The sequence below is a fragment of the Ambystoma mexicanum genome, chromosome 3q (genome assembly GCF_040938575.1).
Source record: "Ambystoma mexicanum isolate Mex_15411 chromosome 3q, UKY_AmexF1_1, whole genome shotgun sequence".
In the NCBI taxonomy this organism is placed as follows: Eukaryota; Metazoa; Chordata; class Amphibia; order Caudata; family Ambystomatidae; genus Ambystoma; species Ambystoma mexicanum.
In genome coordinates, this window is record NC_090926.1 from 838080138 (window position 1) to 838100179 (window position 20042).

At 44.5% G+C, this 20042-nt stretch overlaps 1 long non-coding RNA gene across 1 annotated transcript in view; it reads left to right on the forward strand.

Moving 5' to 3' along the window:
- Positions 1-10821, forward strand: part of LOC138581927 (uncharacterized) — a 151384-nt gene extending 140563 nt beyond the window's left edge. The window contains exons 2-3 of the long non-coding RNA XR_011304879.1: positions 9317-9388; positions 9510-10821. This is a non-coding gene — a long non-coding RNA (uncharacterized lncRNA). The remainder of the gene's footprint in view (positions 1-9316; positions 9389-9509) is intronic.
- The last annotated feature ends 9221 nt before the right edge of the window (positions 10822-20042 follow it).

A 20042-nucleotide genomic window follows, 5' to 3' on the forward strand; every position in this document is an offset into this window, starting at 1 on the left:
CGATTGTGAGAAGGCACTCCTGGCAACGTTGTGGGCATTGAAGAATTACCGCCCGTTTATCCAGGGGGAACACATCATAGTGGAGACTCCACACCAGCCTCTGCAATATCTCCAAAGTGATAGAATCCGGGCCGGAAATGTGAGTAATTCCCGAATTACTTCCTGGATTCTGTCAATGCAAGGCTTTCCTGTGGATGTCAGATATGGCCAAAACAAGAAGAGTCCCCTCGCGCAAGGTCTGGCTGACTTGCATGATTGTGCCAGAGAAAACTGTCTCGAGGACGAAAGTCTAAAAAGCAAGGACAACACGGAGGCATACCTTAATTCCCCACACAAAGTCTTTGAAGAGGACAAGTGTGAGGGAATGCCCACTGTCTATGTGGATGGATGCTCTTACCATGTTGACAACAACGGGGAGACAGAATTGGTGGCCGGCGTAGGGAATGCATGGGTAAATGAGTCCCCAGAACCCTCCGCTGGATACAAAATTGGTCCCCGAAGTAGTCAGGTGGCAGAATTGATGGCTGTGCATCAGGCCATCCTCACTGCTGTCCACCATCAACTCCACGAACTGGTCATAATCACAGATTCGGATTATGTACGGAACGGGTTCGTGGAGCACCTGGTTAATTGGAAAACCAGAGGCATGTTATGTGCTAACAACAAACCCTTGAAACATGGGAAGTTCATCCAAAACATTGATGATCTGGTCACCTCGAATGAGATGACCATCTATTGGAAAAAGATCAAGGGTCATTCCAAAGTAGAGGGGCCAGACAAAACTGGAAATGACTTAGCTGATCAGCTGGCCAAAACCGGGGCCATCCAAGGGGATCTAATTGAGATTGAGTCCCTGTTGGGGGAAATCCAGGTCACTGTTATCACTAGGTCCCAGACAAATGCTCACAATGATCTTTCCACTGCACAATGGAGTAAGGTGACCCCTGATGCTGATTTAATTACAGCTCAGAAGGGGGATCCAATAATTGGTAAGTTTTACCAGCACATTGAGGACCCTGAGAACTTTCCCCTGACGGATACTGATTACATTGGGAAAGAGGACCTAAGAGTGCTGATGAAATGTCCAAAAATGTTCCGAAACCAAGACGGTTTGTTGGTAAGGAAATCGAAAGCTGGCCACGATCAGTGGGTGGTTCCTACCTCATTCCGAAGCCTGATGTTAAGTCACGCCCATGATGCGGCCACCCAACACTGGAAATCTTAAGAGAGGTTGCATACTGGCCACACATGGGCCAGGACCTCAACCAATACTTGAAGGGTTGTCTTGTGTGTGCACAATTTCAGCCAACATCCCTCACACACCGGGCGCCTCTCCAAAAGAGGGGGATGACACTGCCATGGTCAGATTTACAAATCGACTTTGTAGGCCCTGTGATTCGCTCGGCTAGAGGAAACAAGTACATGTTGACCGTTACATGCTTGTTTACCAAGTGGGTGGAATGTCTCCCAGCCCCAAATTGCAAGGCAGAAACTGCAGCTGCCCTAATGATTAACCACATCTTTTCTCGGTTTGGTCTACCTCACAGAATTGAGTCTGACAGAGGTAGCCACTTCACCAGTGAAGTAATGACAAAGATGTGGGAGATACTGGGGGTCAAGAGAAAGCTACACATTGCTTACAGGCCAGCTTCTTCTGGGGCAGTAGAGAGATATAACCGAACCATTGTGAGCATATAAAATAAGTTTGTGGCAGATTCTGGGCCAAGTTGGGATATCCGATTACCTCTGGTCCTAATGGCCATCAGATCTACCCCTTCATTTGCGACCAAAATGTCACCATTTGAGTTGATGACTGGACGCAAGATGGTGCTTCCGCAGCATTTGCTCTACAGGACCCAAGAGCAGACATTGATAAATGCCTCCACAACTCATGAGTATGTGGAGAATTTAAGGAAACACCTTCAACATGCTTTTGCCTATGCTCAGCGGAATCTAGAAAGATCAGCTGATAGCATGAAGACCCACTATGACCTGAAAACTTCCAGGAAGGAATATCAGGTGGGAGACGGGTCTATCTATACAATTTCCAAAGGAACCAGGCCAAACAGCGGAAATTTTTGACTACATGGAAAGGACCCTTTGAGATTATAGACAAGATCTCCCCTGTGGCCTACAAGATCTGCATCCCCAAAGGCGGTTTGGCAGAGGGGGAAGACAAGTGGGTCCACATAAACCAGTTGAAGTGTTGCCATTCCAGGCACACTTTGCAGCAACTGGAGGAGTCCTTGGTAATCCCAGAGGGTACCGCTCCAGAGTAATTCAATTCCAACCCTAAAAGATCCTACCTATAGCCTATCAAATTCTGTGTTTCTCAAGTTTGTGTGTTCCTGTCTCTTAATTAAAAAAAAATGTGCATGTTCATATCTGTTGAGTTCTAAAATATATATGCCACCCCACTATATCAATGGTGGGGGAGAAATGTCCATGAATAGGTATTGCCGCTCTTCCTTTGTCGTCCTAGGAGAAAGAAAACCTGGAGACTGGCCAAGGAGGAAGATCCGGAGACCGGGAGCAAAGACGCAAGGGGCCCAGTGTACCGCCCAATACTCCCATCAGGACCGGCGAGGAGAACCGACTGATCCACCCCTGATGGAGGAAAGGATGCTGAACTTTGTCATCTGCGGAATTGGAAGAAGATGATGCGGACCTCCGAGCACGTGGGTCAACATCCTTAGCACCCGACATCCCCTCGACTCAATCCAAGTGCAGTCGGGCGGGGGGGTTTGTTGGGTGTTCTGACCCACGTTTGGACTATTATGCTACAACATTTGGTGCTGTGGGCTTAGGAAATCCAAGATGGCCTGAAAAAGCCCACATGTGCGCCAGAATCTATGAAAACGCGCAGTTTGTGAGCACACCAAAATGGTCGCCTGACTTGCCACCCCCCGGTGCGGGTGTGCTGGGTCAGGAGAGCCATGAGTGAAATGGGGTGCCAAAGAGAAAAACAGCAGTGCCTGTTCGCTAGAAAGCACTTTAAAAATCACCCTTTGTTTCTCTGAAGGCAAGCTCAGAATGCCCATTTCAAACATTGCAGAATATCCAACAATCTCACTGAACACCAGCAGACATTTGACAGAATAAAGTCTTGTGGGCATACAAAATCTGGAAAGAGGATGAGCCTAAAATAATGTTCATAGCAAAACTGGCTGAGCTGTGGATTTCAGCAGTTTAAGTAAATTTGGACTGAAAGACACTAAAAATCTAAATGTTTAAAAGAAATGAGTGACCTACTTTTGAGTGTCACATAGGTTTCAATTGTTTAAATGTCATAGTTTTAAACTTAGAATCAGCATTCTAGCTGCATGTGTAAAAATTGTTAGTTTATTTGAATGCAGAAAACTGGGTAACTAGAAGTGACATTAGCTGGGGCCTGGCTTAAGGAACTGAATTCTGCTTGACATCTACCTCTCTGAGCTTGGCAGAAACTGGATAAACTGGTTTCTACACCATGTGACCTGGGAAACCACACCCCTTTGGGGCCAGAACATAAATCTAAAAAGATGGATCATTCATAGAGCGGACTTGTGAAAATTTTATAAGTGATATCATTATTCTTGTGATTTTTCTGTGCACATTTGAAGACGTGTTAGGACCCGGTGGTATGTTCAGGGGGGTTTTTAGCGGAAAAGAGGATATTACTCTAAATGTATGTATGTTAAAAATCTGACACTCCACCACCTAATGCCCACATGCTTTGCGAACATTTGTGTAAATGCGGGGACAAATCCAATATTGGTAACCCGACCAAAAAGTGAAATATGTTGCCATTTTTGAACCCAAGCCCCCAGGAAGAGCAGAGTTTGAACAGGGTATACCTCATGTGATATGTGATGGGTGCATGTAATTTCAAACCACTGTGTATCTATGAAATATGTCTTTAGGTCAAATATAGATTGTGTGTAATTTGACAGGGGAGTGTCCTTTCTGCAAGCCATTAAATGACATCGCTCTGACACTCCACTTCTTTTCCCCAATCAAGAGAGAAAGGAAAGCTTGACCAATGGGCAGTTGAGAGAGGGGCTGGCTAGTGATGCTGCACACACACCCACTTTCAAAAGACATAAAAAGAGCCACTGGAAGCTAGAGAGGACATTCTATTCCATCTGCTGCGGGACGCTCTGCCGGGAAAATCCATACTTTACCTCCATCAACCTCCAGAGAGCCAACATAGAGACTTCAATCTATCCACCTTCAGAGACCAAGACTTTACTTCAGAATTTGTAGCAGAGAGGTCAACTACAAGCTAAATCCCTCTTTAGCAGGCCTGAAATCATTGCAACTATTCACAGCCAGGCGAGCTCTTTGAATTCTTTGCAAGAACTCTTGCCATTTGCCAGAGAGCAGTGTTGTATCCAGAGAGAGACCAGCTGAACCGGAGACCGCTGTATCCGGACCTACAGACCTGATCAGAACCAGAGACCCAGACCAGACCAGCAGAGTAGAGCTGACCCAGATGCTGTGCGCAGAAACCGTCCGTGGCGAGTGAAGAAAACCTGTTGAACAGATCCGTGGCGAGGCCCATTCCTTTTAAAATTATATTGTGAGTACCTAGCAGAACTGTGCAGAACCAATCTCTTAGTTAAAATAATATAATTCAATCTATTTTAATCTAACCAGAACTGCCTCCTAACTGTCACCTGTCATTTGCAAAGCTGTCACTTGTCATATTCTAGCTGCAAGCTGTAACCTGTCGCTTTGAACTTTTAAAATTTCTAATCCGAAAAAATACCTTTATTTAATCGTCCGTATCTCTTTAACTTTCCTCTGAAAGCTTAGAATCTCAGCTTTTCAACAAGCCTAGAACCGACTTCCTACTCCTCATACTTTTGCCATAATCACGATTCTCGCACTCGCGAATTTTACCGCGATTTGCAATTTGGTTAAAAATCCAGCCACGTGTGAAAACAGCAGCTTCATTGCTTTCCTTTGCCAAAAATTTGTTTAACCTACTAGTTACTCCTAGATCCTTGCTAAAGTGAGCCTAAACTCATCCCACGTATATTTCACTCACCCTGAACCTCCTAAGGGGAATTAAAACCATTTTCATCATATTTCTTACTGCATTGTCACCATATTCAAAGCATTTTGCCTGTGTTTCAAAACTCCTATCTGTTGTATAAGCTGCTGGGGGGGAATTGAATTGAATTCTATTTGATTGCATTCCTAAGAACTGTGTCATCTTCATCTCCTTACAGTGCATAAAAGGGGGGGGGGTGAATTGTCCAAAAAAGTGATTACATTGTCTTTTGCTGAAATCCTATCAAGTTATTTTCTGTACTGCATTTCATTCCACATTGCATCCATTTGAAACCATAAAAGTATTGTTGCTATCGTATCCATCCTATAACCACTCATCATTGATTATAAAGAAGTGTGCTAGTGCCGGACTATCCATTATTGATTACTGCTCAGATTAAGTGTGATATTCAATTATTAATTTATTATAAAGTGTGATATATATATATATATTGTTTAAATTATCAAATAAACTGTTTAAACTTGCAAAACAGAACTACTTCGTGGCTCAGTGGGGTCAGGGGGATTCCAAGAGAGGGGTGTTATATAGGGGTCGTCATCCAGAACGCATGAACTGGACGTAAAGATATATCAATAAGGGTTTCCATTCAGTATCCCAGACTAGGCATTGACTTAGCTGTAGTGTTGAATTGAATCCTCTTACAAATCCTCCTTGCAATTGAGGCGCGTGTCTGGCCACTCTCCCCTATGGTTGTGCTTGTGCCCACTGTGGGCCTCCTCAGATGGTCACACCCTCTCTACCATTTCGGAGGCCTCCCCCTCTGCTTCCATCTCCCCCAGAGTATAGGCAGCACGCTGTGGCCTGCACCTGCAAACCTTTATTGGGTCTAGTTGAAAAGGTGATTTGCATTTGTCACGTGAATTTAGTGATCTGTGCATTCCAACGAATCTAGCTAATTAAAAAAGTGCATCTTCTGAATTGTTCCCAAATGCCTGATGCTCTGTAAAGCACTGTCACACTAGGTATTCAACATTGTCCAATGGATGCACATATCATCTAGATAAAAAAGATACACACACGTGAGACACTGGTTTAGACCACTTCAATAATTAAATTCCTAATCTACTTAGGATAAGGATAGCAGTGGCCAATTACCCATCTGGAAACCAAGCAACAGCTGCCTTTTCCTAATCTGCTCATGGAGCAAGTGAGAGAACATGAATGTGTTGTTATCATGCTTTGAAACGATATTTCTGACAGTCGCTCAGATCGATACCCCGCTTATTCTCGTGTCTAAGAACAGACCTTCATTAACAGAAACAATCACCTTATTTGGTTATCACAGTGTTTCCAAGACCTAGTTGTCTGCTTACGCGAGTCATGAAACACTTTTGAAGAATACAAATGCATTTTGCGGTAGCGATGTAACTATTTATTTTCAGATGCGAAAAATTATATTTTTCTTCGGACGGGCACTGCGCTAAAATGCAGCTCGTAGGTCATAGATACATGCATGTTGCCACTGGGAGGCACATCAGAGAGCGGCACATTCTGACAATGCATGTCACTCTTCGTCGGAGCACGGGAATGCACCACGAGGTAGACACGCCAACCTCTCTTCCTAAAGCCCTCTGGCCTGCATATCGCATGCTGCGAGTCAGAGCAAGGAAATATGCAAATGAGGTGAGGCAGAGTGACTCAGTGAACAGGCAAGATCCAGTTGGACTGAAAATGCAACAGCAGTGTCAACGGCATCAGCAAGTAGGAAATGGCTTGCAACATACATACAAGAATGCAGATTCAGACACTCGAAATTTCGTCCAGCACCCTAATCATGCTCCACAGCAACGCCACGTGTGGCGGCATTTGCATCAACACAATTATATTCCATATATATTAAAGTATTATTCGTGGTATTAAACATCTTTGCAACTAATGTTTTTATATAAGTGTTTTTCGTCGTTGTTCTTAGTACGCCAAACCCAACATCGAATGCACGTCACATACTCTGATTAGCTGTTTATACAAATATGACTTTTTGAACATCTACTGCCTGGGAACAAGCAAGAAGTGCTTTCCCCACGCCACAACGTTGCTATTTGCAAAACAATGCACTAAATGCTAAGCTCTAGTTTACACTTCTGTATCTCAGGGACGTCATTTCACCAACATGCCCTGGGATAGCGGACGTGACATCACATGACCCTTGACCGCTGATGACATCACAGGAAGTGATGTATTTTGACCCCACCCACAGTGATATAACAGGAAGTGATGGAATGCGACCTATCACCCCTTGACAAAACAGGACCTGGCATCACATAGCATTGTTCCTAAGTACACTACGAAAAAAATATGGTTACAATATCACTATGATGTGATATACATTTCACACAAAAATGGATCGCCATATGTATCGTTAAGATCAGTGTTTATAGGCTATATCACCAAATTACTGTGAATGCAAGCAGACATCCATGGCTAAATGATAATGATGTGTTATTATATAGAACTTACGCTTAAGCGCTTCATATAGAAAATATATGCATACAATATCACCCAACCTGTGTTGCTACTCATTTATCGACCTCAGAAGGATGAAAGACTGAGTTGAGGTGTTTAAGAACAGACTAATTCAGTGACTCACCCCCTGAAGTGTGCCTGAAATAAACCTTTAATAAGTCTAGCAATTATCGTATAGAATTCCAGAAAGACACATTATTTGGTATTCCAATTCTTTCTTATTTAGGGTCACTGCTGAAAGTGTTAGATTCGTGGAACCCCTGTTAATTTTATTTTAAGAGGGCTGAACAAGGGAGCCAGCCACTCCAGAAACAAAGAGCCACATGGTGCTGGCCACATCCCAGGAGCTTGCATTTAAAAAAGATTTTTTTTTAAAAGACACATTTTTAGCCCAAAATTTTTTTATAGGGGTAGCAAGGGAGACCACAGAGGTAGCAAGGGAGACTTCAGGGGTCTCACTTGCCACCCCTGCGTCCCCTAAATGAAGTCCCTGCTATATCTTGGTATCGGCCAAGGCTAAAACCCTATAATAGGTGATTGAGAAACAAAAAATCACATACACAGATCAAAATACCTCAAGATATAAGATTGAAATGTGGAGACAAACAGAACTCTATAACCGGTAGAACACAACAGCCCTGATTCACAGAGCATTATCCAATAGAATTGCGCTATTTTAAAAGTTTGTGAATCAGGCCCAGAGTTGCTAGAAATACCTAAAATGTAACCTTTTCCTCACGGATAAAAATCAGGGGTAACTGTTAAGTCAGAGGAATTTATTTAGTCATACCTGTCAGAGATGTATATTTGCATCCATAAATACATACACCTCTGTACATATATATGTGTATAAATGTGTGTATAATATATATTAAGGGGATCTTTACAATTTACACGGTCTGGAAAAATTGTTGGTAAAATTGACGGTAATTCCAGCACGAGCAATTTTACCGGACCAGGGAAACACAAGTTTGCCGGTGGGTGGACTGACTTATCCCAAAGGACTGAGCTGGCAAAGAAATGTTGCAATTATCTCCATTGAATCCAATGGGACTCAATGGCACGGGGATTTTCCCACGTTTCCGCCACCTGGAACATCCTGGTACTACCGGCATATCAGGCAACGGAAGCAGTGGGGTCAATTTGCTGGTATCCCAGCAGGATACCAGAAAACTCACAATGACCCTTATGTGTACATATAGTTGTATATATTTTGTGTATAATTATAGTTCGGTGGTCGCCGGTCCACGTTAAATTGAGTAACAAGTACCACAGAAAACTCAAAAATTGAATTGCTAATAATTTTTCACTTTCATGACGGATTTTGTTGATATTTTGCAAACAGAAAGTTTGTCTCACCCTCTCCCCACAACCTCCCTCACCCCCGAACCCTATTCCCCTCCAACAGACTGGACTTTTTGGGAAAGATTTGTTAAAAAAGGTACTGAATAAGTTATTTAGAAAGAAACACAAAAAAAAAACACTGTTTTCGGTCTACTCCCATTCATTTCCCCATAAAGAAAAAGTCAAAATTTCTGCTCAACACACAGAAAAAATTGCTGGATGGAATAGGACAATGTATGAAACAACTTGGGCATGAAGCTTTGACTTGATTTCTAGGAGAGGTCTGGGGTTATTCCGTCCAGTAATTTAAAGAAAGGTTTTAAAAAAAATAGATTAAGACAAAATAATTGGAATTTTACAGCAACACTGAGGTGGGAGTTAAAAGGGTGTGGCCAACGGCTATGGCTAGTAGGTTACTCTTTAATGAGCATTTGTCTCTATGTGTTACAGGTCCAGCATGTGATCCATGTACAGAGCAAGGATGTTGACATGAATTCACCCTTCGGGACCTCTACATCTGATGTAAGCACACGTCTTTACTAGCATGGCTCAATGCATATGTGTTGCTGCAAACTGTGGGAATAAATGGTGTTGGATGTCCCATGTGGGGTTCTGACTGTGCCTTCCCTCTCCTTGTCCCTAGATACATTGTTGCTGTTGTTCGACATTGCAGAATTGTTGTCCCGGAGGATGGATTTTTCAGAGACATGACGGCCATTCACCTGCTGTTTTACCGATCACTGTTGATCATGCACAATTACATGTATGGACCGATTTTCCGCATGGTGACCAATACCCTCATGCTACCTGGGTGATGCATTCTTCGTAATGTGCTATAATGCGTACAGTCACCTTAGGCCCCATAAACAGGTCTGCACGTGGTACATGGTGACTGCTGCTCATGGTAGTGCTCTTGGCCAATCGTGGATACTTACAGCTTCTCTCACTTGCATGCTGAGTGACTATGCAGCAGTGATGCACGGGACATTGTGGGGAGGAGTGACATTCATTGTGGATCATGCAGGGGATCCTGTTACATTCTACTGGTAAATGTAAGCTTTACGACAGATCATCTGTTGTGGTGGCCTACATCAGGTAATGATGGTTCATTCATGTTCACACCTGCGCTGTGTGGGTGTGGTGCTGTACATCCTTAGGTGGGCAAATTGGAGTGGTTGCCACAATGGGGGTGGACCTAACATTTGTGTCAATGTTGTTCCAAGTAGTACCCTCTCACCCTGAGATCTCAGGCCAGGCAGTGCATGCATGCAGTGTGCATCAGCATTTGCATGTCAACATCTGCCCACACTCTCAGTGCCCGTGACACCAGCGATGTTGTGCCATCATGAGTTGTGTCATCTGTGTTTTGTTGCATGAGTTCATACTCACTGACGTTCAGCTTGTTATAGTCTGCAGTTACATGGCCTTATGTCTTCAGTACATCCCAAGATTTGTTGCCTATTGTAGGACGTATAGACCCATTTTGCTGTGCTATGCGGTATCACCCTGCTAGTTATGGTGAAAGAAACTGCAACAATGGCGGCAAAACTCTTGTGCGCACAAAAAACCTACAAAAACCTACAAAAAACGCGTTCTCAAACACGCAAAAAGACGGATGCACAACCTGCCACCCATGGTGCATGTGTGCTGGAATAGAGCATGCACTGCAGAAAATGTGCGAGTGGGCTCCATGACCAGCAAACAGAGTGCAGAGAGAGAAACAGCACTTTGCAAGTGAAACCCCAAAATGTGCCTATAATTGACATTGTCTTTGTTGCTAAAAACTCCCAAATGCCTATAACACAACTCTTCTCAACATTCAAAATCTTGCTTGGCGCTAAAATTCATGTAATCTAATGAAGCATGGTGAACATACAAAGTCCTAATGTGAAGAGCAAAACATTTCATCAGAACTACTGGACTGTCTGTAAAGCTGACAGCCCCTGTCAGAGGGCCTCATTACACGGATGGCGGTAAGGATATACCGGTACCGGTAAAATACAGGTACCGGTAAATCCTTACCGCCTTACTACGAGGTCCCTTTGCGGGTTGGGGCATTTAACGCCTGCTTTTTGCAGGCGTTAAAATCCAACCCGCTAAGGGACCTCGGAGCTAATTACGGCACCGCAAAATTGCGGTGCCGTAATTAGCGCCTTCCCCATTCCCATAGAGCCCTATGGGGCAGAAATGGGAATGGGGAAGGGCAATGGTGGAAGGGGGATTTACCGCCCCTCCAACCTTGGAATGGGGCGGTAAATCCCCTTTCCGCCAAGGCGGTGCCGGTATTTTACCGGCATGAGCCATGGCGCTAATAGCGCCATGGCTCACCGCCTACCGTGTAATGAGGCCCAGAATCTGGGTGCAGTACCTTAGGCTACCTGAATGACAGCTGTCAGATGAGTTACTGATGAAACTTCAGATCTAAACTAAAAAGTCTGCCGGATTAGCAAACATAAAAAGGATTGTGGATAAAAAGAATACAGATCTCAGTTGTTTTGTATCCCACAGAGTTAAAGCTAAGAAAGTAATGTATTTATGTTTGATGCAACAAGTTTGGTTTTACCTGGATCTTTAATTAAGAATAAATTAGCTTGGCTGAGCTGCAACCCTTTGGAAGTGGACAAACAGGTTTCTCACAGGGGGAGGGACATTCTCTCAGCTGAAACTCACAGGGAGATGATAATCTGGTCATTTCCACCTGTGACCCCTGAAGGAGCAGGAGCTACCTACCCTAGTACTGCAGGAGCAGGCTAGCAGATAGGCCAGGCAACATCCCGTTACGAGGTAAGCCGGATGGCCCCTCTTCACCTTGTGTGCCAGTAGATGTGTGCTCACCCTGAGATTGCACTGCCCAGATTTGATTTTCGTGCATTTTCCCTTCCAGCACCTGTTTTTGCCCACCTGCATTAACCCAACCTTAATGCCGACAAGGAGGTAACCCCATGCTAAGATGGCCGCCCGCCGACGATCGTGATAATTTTCAGCCTCCTGAGTGCCTTAGTGCCAGCATCGCGGCACCCGATTGGCTGCTGCCCGCCTTATTTCCATCCAAGAAGAGCTGGCAGGCGAGAGCCGGCCCTCAACACGAAGGCTGAGACATAAAGGCATTCAACCCCTGTCTCGAGCCTTTCCCACCTTTCCTAGCCGTCAGCCCAGACCCCTGCCCGTTCACATTGCGGGCACAACAACACACATGTACTTTCCTGGAACGCTTGTTAATCTTGCTACAGACACCAGCACACTCCTGCACTAACTCTCTTGTGGATCTCCGGTGCCCAGTTATCTGTCTGTTTACAGACCTCTAACGCTAGTCACAGGCACGTCCCAACTCTCCATGCGGACAGCTACATTTACAGTATTTGCCTCCGCTGCTGCTACTTGCTGCAAACCTTACTGATTGCATGTTCTGCCTAACAGCTCATCCTGTACTCCTCTAAAGGTCTCCTACATCGCGTTTTATAGGCTGATTCCTTTGCCTGCTTGTGTTTATGTTCCCTGTCAGTTTATTTTAATGCACCTTGCATAGCCCATTCTTTGTGCCTCTACTATTTGAAGTGTACCATGCTTAGCCCACTCATTATGCCTCTATTGGTTGGCACTCTATGCCTGTTGCTTTAGCGCCATGCCAGTCATTTGCAGTGTATCATGCTTAGCCTACTCATTATGCCTCTATTGGTTGCCACTCTATGCCTGTTGCTTTAGCACCATACCAGTTATTTGAAGTGTACCCTGCATAGCCCATACTTTGTGCCTTTTGTGGTTGCCACTCTATGCTTATATTTGTACCCTGCTAGCAGCCTATCTCGTTGGCTACCATACTATCCCATTGTCTAGGCCAACTGCTTCAGGTCTACCTCCACATCTCTCTATCACTGGCATTGCCTCTAAAAATGCATTGTACCCACGGTACTTACCTACACCTCCTATCCTCATATGTTGGTACAGCAAAGCACGCATACCTGTTCACTTTATATCTCGCCACGCACATACTGCTCATTCATCAGGCCCTAACCTGGTCACTGCTCCTACCCAACACCGCCCAGCATCATGCCTTGCCCTCCCCCACAACCGGCTGTACAACCACACTGCACGTACTGCCTCTCGCTCTCCCCATGACAGGTCCCAACCCTTACCTAAATGTGCCGTCCCTCTGGCTTTTACATTTCGCCACCAAACCCACACCTAATCAACCATGCCCCACTCCCACCAGAAACTCCAGGCTCGGCTCGCGCCTGCACCTCCTACCACACTTCCAATCTACAACACTCAACAACACAGCTACGCCAGGCAGACTACACACTGTGCCCGAGTTAGGCGCCCTGAATCCTGCCGTGAGTTCTCATTCCTTTCTATCTCAGGTACATACCACTGCCAAGAGTCCACCACTGCCTTACCGCACCACATCGACCTCACCTAATCCATCCAGTCAACGTCAGTTAGAAACCAAAGACTAGCCTCTAGATGTCATCACTGGTCCTATCACCTGAACAACCTCTCCATTGACAAAAGCCCTAACTCTAGTGATAGCAAAGCCCAAGCCTTTGCGGCACCTAAAAGTGACTCGGCCCTTCCTGCTCACAACTCCAGCACTGCCACTAAACTCAAAGGTGCGCTCATCAATGCTCGCCCATCCCCGCGCATGCTCTAGATATTGTGGATTTCATCGTCATGGAAAACCTTGACTTTCTTGCAATCACGGAAACGTGGCTGCATGCGGCCTCGGGCCCTGCCTTGACTTTGGCCATCCCCGACAGCTACACCATTATCAGGTGCGACAGGGACACCAATCAAACTAAGGGAGGAGGATTAGCATTCATATTTAAGAGTTTGCTCAATCTCAGAGCTGTCAACAGCCTGCGGCTGCCATCTGCGGAACTACTGTCGATCAAACTGCCGATCTCACCGAATCACACTGCCACAGTGCACCTCATCTACAGGCCCCCTGGCCCCACATCCTCATTCGTGGAGGACATCTCATCCATTCTAGCTACTAGTACCAATCCAAACTCCCAAATCATTCTACTTGGCGACCTCAACTTAGGCTATCTAGACACGAATGATGCCAAAGCCACTGACTTATCAAGTGTACTGGCCGATTTCGGCCTTACCCAACATATTAAAGAGCCTACCCATATCAAAGGTCGCATCCTTGTCTGGGTCTCAGACATGAACTATGCGCTTAACGTAACATCTGTGTCCCCATGCGCCTGGTCTGATCACCACAAAATATTATTCTCCATCAACTCCAGTCCACCCACAGATAAACCCAAACTTGCCCCACCTACTCTCACTCGCAACAAGAAGGATATTACAGCTGAGAAGCTACTCCCGCTTATCCTCCCTCTACTGAACAAGGCGTCCTCCACTTTCTTGGACCCTACTGTTCTAGTAGACACTTACAACCGCGCTATGTTAAATGCTCTCAACACCATTGCGCCCTCAAACTCCGCAAAAAAAAATCTCACCTCCACCTTAATTCCTGTTTCACCCCTCACCTACACGACCTGCGTAAAGAAAAGAGAAGAGCCGAGGCTCACTGGAAAAGCTCACCCTCTCCAGTCAACAAAAAAAAACCTCACCTCAGATTCCCTCACCTACAAAGAAGCCATCCTAGCTGCAAAAAAGGAAGTCTACAACAAAAGGATCTTACAAGCCCAATCTAACACCAAGGAACTATTCACGATCCTCAAGGAACTTGAGTCTCCCGTTGCCCCACTTGATACATGTACCCCCAACACTGAGTGGTGCTCCAACATTCAAAAGGCACTGTTAGACAAAATTACCCTGCTCCAAGCCAAAATCAATACCAAAAAAGCTACCTTTCTGACTCAACTGGTAACCCCCCGTCCTACAAATCCACCTCACCTAAACATGCCTTCAAACCCTTTAGCTTCACTCACCTTACCATTAAGGATGTTGAAAATATTATCTTGAAGATCAAGCCTTCCAATTGCCAAGGTGACGCTTGCCCTGCACCAGTCATAAAGGAAGCTGCACATGATCTCGCCTCATTCATCACCTCACTCATTAATGCCTCCTTCAAATCGGGCACTGTAACTAACAATCTTAAGGATGCGTGGGTCATCTTGTTAATCAAAAAGCCTAATCTTGATCCCAGTAACCCATCTAATTACAGGCCCATCACCACTGTGCCTTACCTTCTCAAAATCTTCGACCGAGCAGCCTATCTCCAAATATAGGACTACCTTGAGACCAACAATCTACTTGGTCTTAGACAGTCCGGTTTCCACCCCAGACACGGCACTCAGACAGCCTTGATCGATTTGAAAACCCAAATGCAGGACCTGAAAGACAAGGGCAAACAGGCGCTCCTGCTCCTCCTTGATCTCTCAGCAGCCTTTGATTTGGTCGATCATCAAATCCTCTGCCACCACCTTAAGATTGCTGCTCACTTCTCCGACGCAGCCACATCCTGGATTAGCTCATTCTTGGCAAACAGGACCATGAGGGTTTTCTCTTCCTTAGCCACAGCTGACCCAGCACACGTTCCGTGTGGAGTCCCACAAGGCTCTTGTGTATCTCCCACACTCTACAATGTGTTTACTAAACCGTTCTTTGATATACATGACTATCTGGGTGTCTCTTACACTAACTATGCACACGACATCCAGATACTCATCCCTATCACTGGCAACTATGTAACCAATGCCAAAGCACTCAAAGCAGTCTACACTGTCATCCAGGCCTGGATGGTACATTATGGGCTTTGCCTCAATGACGAAAAAACAGAGTTATTCATTCTAGGCTCCCACTCCAAACTCGCCAAACTTGACCCCAAATACAAATCCTTTATTATCGACGGGAACAATATCAAAGTCTCTAAAGTCACTAAAACACTTGGGGCCTCATTACACGGTAGGCGGTCGACCAAGGTGCTGATAGCACCTTGGTCCATGCCGGTAAAATACCGGCACCGCCTTGGTGGAAAGGGGAATTACCGCCCTATTCCAAGGTTGGCGGGGCGGTAATTCCCCCTTCCACCATTGCCCTTCCCCATTCCCATTTTTGCCCCATAGGGCATAATGGGAATGGGGAAGGTGCTAATTACGGTACCGCAAATTTGCGGTGCCGTAATTAGCACCAAGGTTCCTTAGCGGGTTGGTTTTTAACGCCTGCTAAAAGCAGGCGTTAAAGCACCAACCCGCTAAGGGACCTCGTAGTAAGGCTGTAAGGGTTAACGGTCACCGGTACCATTACCGGTGACCGTTAACCCTTACCGCCTACCGTGTAATGAGGCCCATGGAATCTACCTAGACTCTACCTTGTCCCTCAATAGACAAACCAACTCAGTAGTCTCAGCGTCATCTTATACCTGCAAACTGATCACAGCACGCCGTCCCTTTCTGACTGCTTGATCCTCGCCAGAACCCTCATCATGTCCAAAATCGATTATTGCAACACCCTCTACCTAGTAGGGACAAGTCAAAGAAACCTCGATAAACTCCAGGTCACACAGAACAATGCCAACGTACCCAGGTGTTCTCGCATCTCCAACACTAGATGCAACATGCAGTGGCTTCCCATCACCAATCGCATATCCCTCAAAGCTCCCGTTCTCACTCACAAGGCCAATAACAATGCAGCCCCTGCCTACTTATCCATGCGCTTTAAAACAACATACAGCATCCAGACCCCTGAGATCTGCTCAGGCCCACACACTGGCTATTCCTAGCTTCAAGCTACAGACTGCAGAAGGCTTGAGCTTCCCACTCCTTGCGGCTAAGCTCTGGAACTCCTTACCTAATACTCTCAGAAATGTACCACACCTCCACTCCTTCAAACACAAAACAAAACAGTGGCTACATGAAAGAGATATCCAAGCCACCTCCTCACTTTAACTTATACAGATGTTACTCCTCTCACCCGCAATCTGTCTATACAATGGTATAGACGGTTTAAAGAATCTACGGTCTACACTGTATACTCTCCTCTATGCAATACTCTTAACATCTTGTAAATATGTGTAAAATGTACATTTTGAAACTGTATAATGTAACTTGTAAAATGTATAATGTGTATATCGCTACAACTTGTAACTGTCCGCAAAACATGCGCCCAGATGCCCTGGGGCGAGGCGCGCAATACAAATAAAATAAATACAAATACAAATACAAATTGTGGGTTAACCCAGACTTTTGTCTACAGAAAGAGAATGAACAATAGCAGACCCGTCAGCCCAGGAAACGGAGGTGTAAGAGGGTCGTAAATGGCTCCTGGAAGGAATTTCCCCAAGGAGGGGGATGCTCCTGGACTCCAGGGAAAGAAAAAGGGGCGTACCATTTGCTGTTAAGAATGAACAATGAACAATTTTCAGAGACTCATAACTTGTGATTCATAGTGGTGAAAAATATGCAAAGGACAGATCTGTTAGTCTAATTCTTGGCTGCACGTTTTAAGGGGCAGCAGAACCATGTAACATGTTCTGGACAGGAATGACAATATATGTGGTTTTATGTGAAATGTATTCATCCTAGAATTGTGAAAATGTACACACACATTACACACACACATATGTGGAAATTTGCATAAAGTTTGGAAATTGTGTGCATAGCAAAAAGGACAACATTCTGTAGAAAGTTGAGACAAGTCCCCACAGCTGTGGGGTTTTGAGGAACAGATGCTACATAAAATATGGAATCTGTGTGTATGATTTGTGTAAAGGTGACCAATGTAGAAATGTGTATTTGGTATAAAATTCAATTTTGAGACCAGTGGCTAAAGGGAGGTTTCTAAGAACTGTAAAGCATACTATAAAATGTGGCATTATCCGGCCCTGATCCAATCACTCAAAAGCAAGGCAGAGATGAAGTTGTGATCCTATTTCAGCTCACAGGGGCAGGCTTAGTTAAGCCGACCCATACATCCATTTTGTGATGTCATTTTAAAGGATAAATAGAGACAGCTGACAACACATAGGAACTGACTGATACACTCACTTTCCTGATTCCGGCGAAGCACTCTGATCCAGCATTCTACATCCAGCTTCAACATCTTTCCAGATCCAGATGCCAAGAATCTTGCAAGCAGTAGCGAACTATGGACTTTCTGCAAGGCCTAATCCTCAAACTTATTCTTACAACCCAGTGAAGCGCTGTGGTGTGAGAAGGCCTTTTGAACTAGTATCCTGAAATTGTCTGACTTGCTACCATAAGACTTGCCTGAGGAACTTGTTATCCAGCTGATTGAAATATCCACAAATAAGAAGGACAGATCCTGTGTAAATCCGGTGAACGGCGTAGCTGATCTGATCCCGTGCCTGATGTGCTGTTCTTCCTAGACCAGATCCAATCCATGACCAGAACTGACGATCCAATTTAATAACTTATTCTGTGAGTATTATAGGAAGAAAATTTACCCATAGTATATTTGCACTGTCTTATGCCAATCTCAACCCATCTTAAATGTAAATTCAGAATCATAGTATTGTAAGAACCTTTCGTGCGCTGATGTTCTCTCATTTGTTTTATAAAATCATAAGTCATTAGTGATTTTGAGTAACTCAAGTAAATTCCAAAAAGAAATTGAGCATCCACCACATGAAGGGTTACGCTGGCCACATAACTGTGGAGATTCATGTGTGGGATCCTCTTTTTCATAGTCATAATATGTGTAATAAAACCCATCTTTCAGTTTCAAAGTGCATTTCTGTTTCCATTCTCGCTCCTATTTTACAAAAACGACTCTCACTAAAACCTCTATAACTCCCTCAGTTTTATGATAGAAACAACTTTTACCTAACATCCTTAGCTATCCATAGAACCCAAAAACCCATTGCAAAACAGTGTGATTCTCCCGTTATAGTGAATATTGCATAAGGAAAGGTTTGCTGCAATTTTACATTCTGAGAAATTTTACACATGTGAAACAGCTTTAATTTATTTCCCTCTTGGACTTTGAGATTTCAAAAGTTTTCTTCTGACTAAGCCATTGCTTGTGATTGTTTGCCACTGTTCAAAGCGGCTCCCATAGGAATTTATAATAATTTAAGTATTTTTGACCACATTTGGTGTTTTTGCTCTTTCAATTCCAAAGACAATTTCCAAGCCAATTCTGACAGCTGAAAAGTCAATTCCGTTTTTCTCTTGTGTTTGAAGGGAGAAGGTGGGACTGGTATTCTGTTTGATTTATGCTAACCCTGAATACCTGCTATCTCCTCCCATCTCTTTGCATTGCCTATTGGGGGTTGGGGTTTGAGGGGTGTTGTAGGGGGAACCTCTAACCATAGTGCTATCTGTTCTACACCAATTCCAAAGTATTCTTTTCTGTGCCACATTTGTTTTTGAGCTCATTATTTGATTCCTAATGTATTAAAGATATTATTCAGTGTTCTGTCAACCCATTGGTGATTGTTGTTTACCTATTAACATATATTGTGATTTGAATTCTAAATACATAAATAAATATTTACCTTTGCAAACTAGCCTGATTCCTGGTTCAGTGTGACCGGGGGGGGGGGGGGTCTCAGGAGAAGGGTGTTATATGAGTGGTATATCGTTCAGAATATTGAACTCATAGATACAAATAAATAAGGTTTTCAATTGCGCACTACATGCTGGGCTTGACTTGGGTGTGTGCCGGATTAAAATCACTTACACTATACTCTTCCCTAACCTGACTGCAAATGAACATGTCTCTGAGCCAGGTCATGTTGAGTCAAACCCTCCACTGTTGACGATGTTGTTGAGAACAGTCTTGTCTTATTTGATAGCATCATGGCATGTGACATGTCCTCAAGTACCACCACACTCTCAGTGTGTTTCTCGCTGATTTCACTTGGATTCTACGCTCAGCTTACTGGTGTGCTCGCCCATTGCCGAGTAGATGATGTGTCTGCCTTTCAACTTTGTTCTTGGTGGGACCAGTGCTTCTTGTTCAATGCTTGGTGTCACTTCCCCACACTGTGGTTGATCATGTTTGTATACCAAGGTCCATGCACACAATCTACAAGTCATTCATTGTGCAGATTAGGGTGTTGGGATGTTTGCTTTGTTCACTCCGTGGGTGCACTTTGAGATTCCTGCTCCAAAAGGAAGCGCTATCCTGTCTGTTCAAACACAATGTAGTGTGCGCCATGCATCCCTCTAATCTCATTGTGGGTGAGGCTCCGGTTGTGCGTAATGGCGACACATCCATGTGAAATGCTATTGTGTATTTC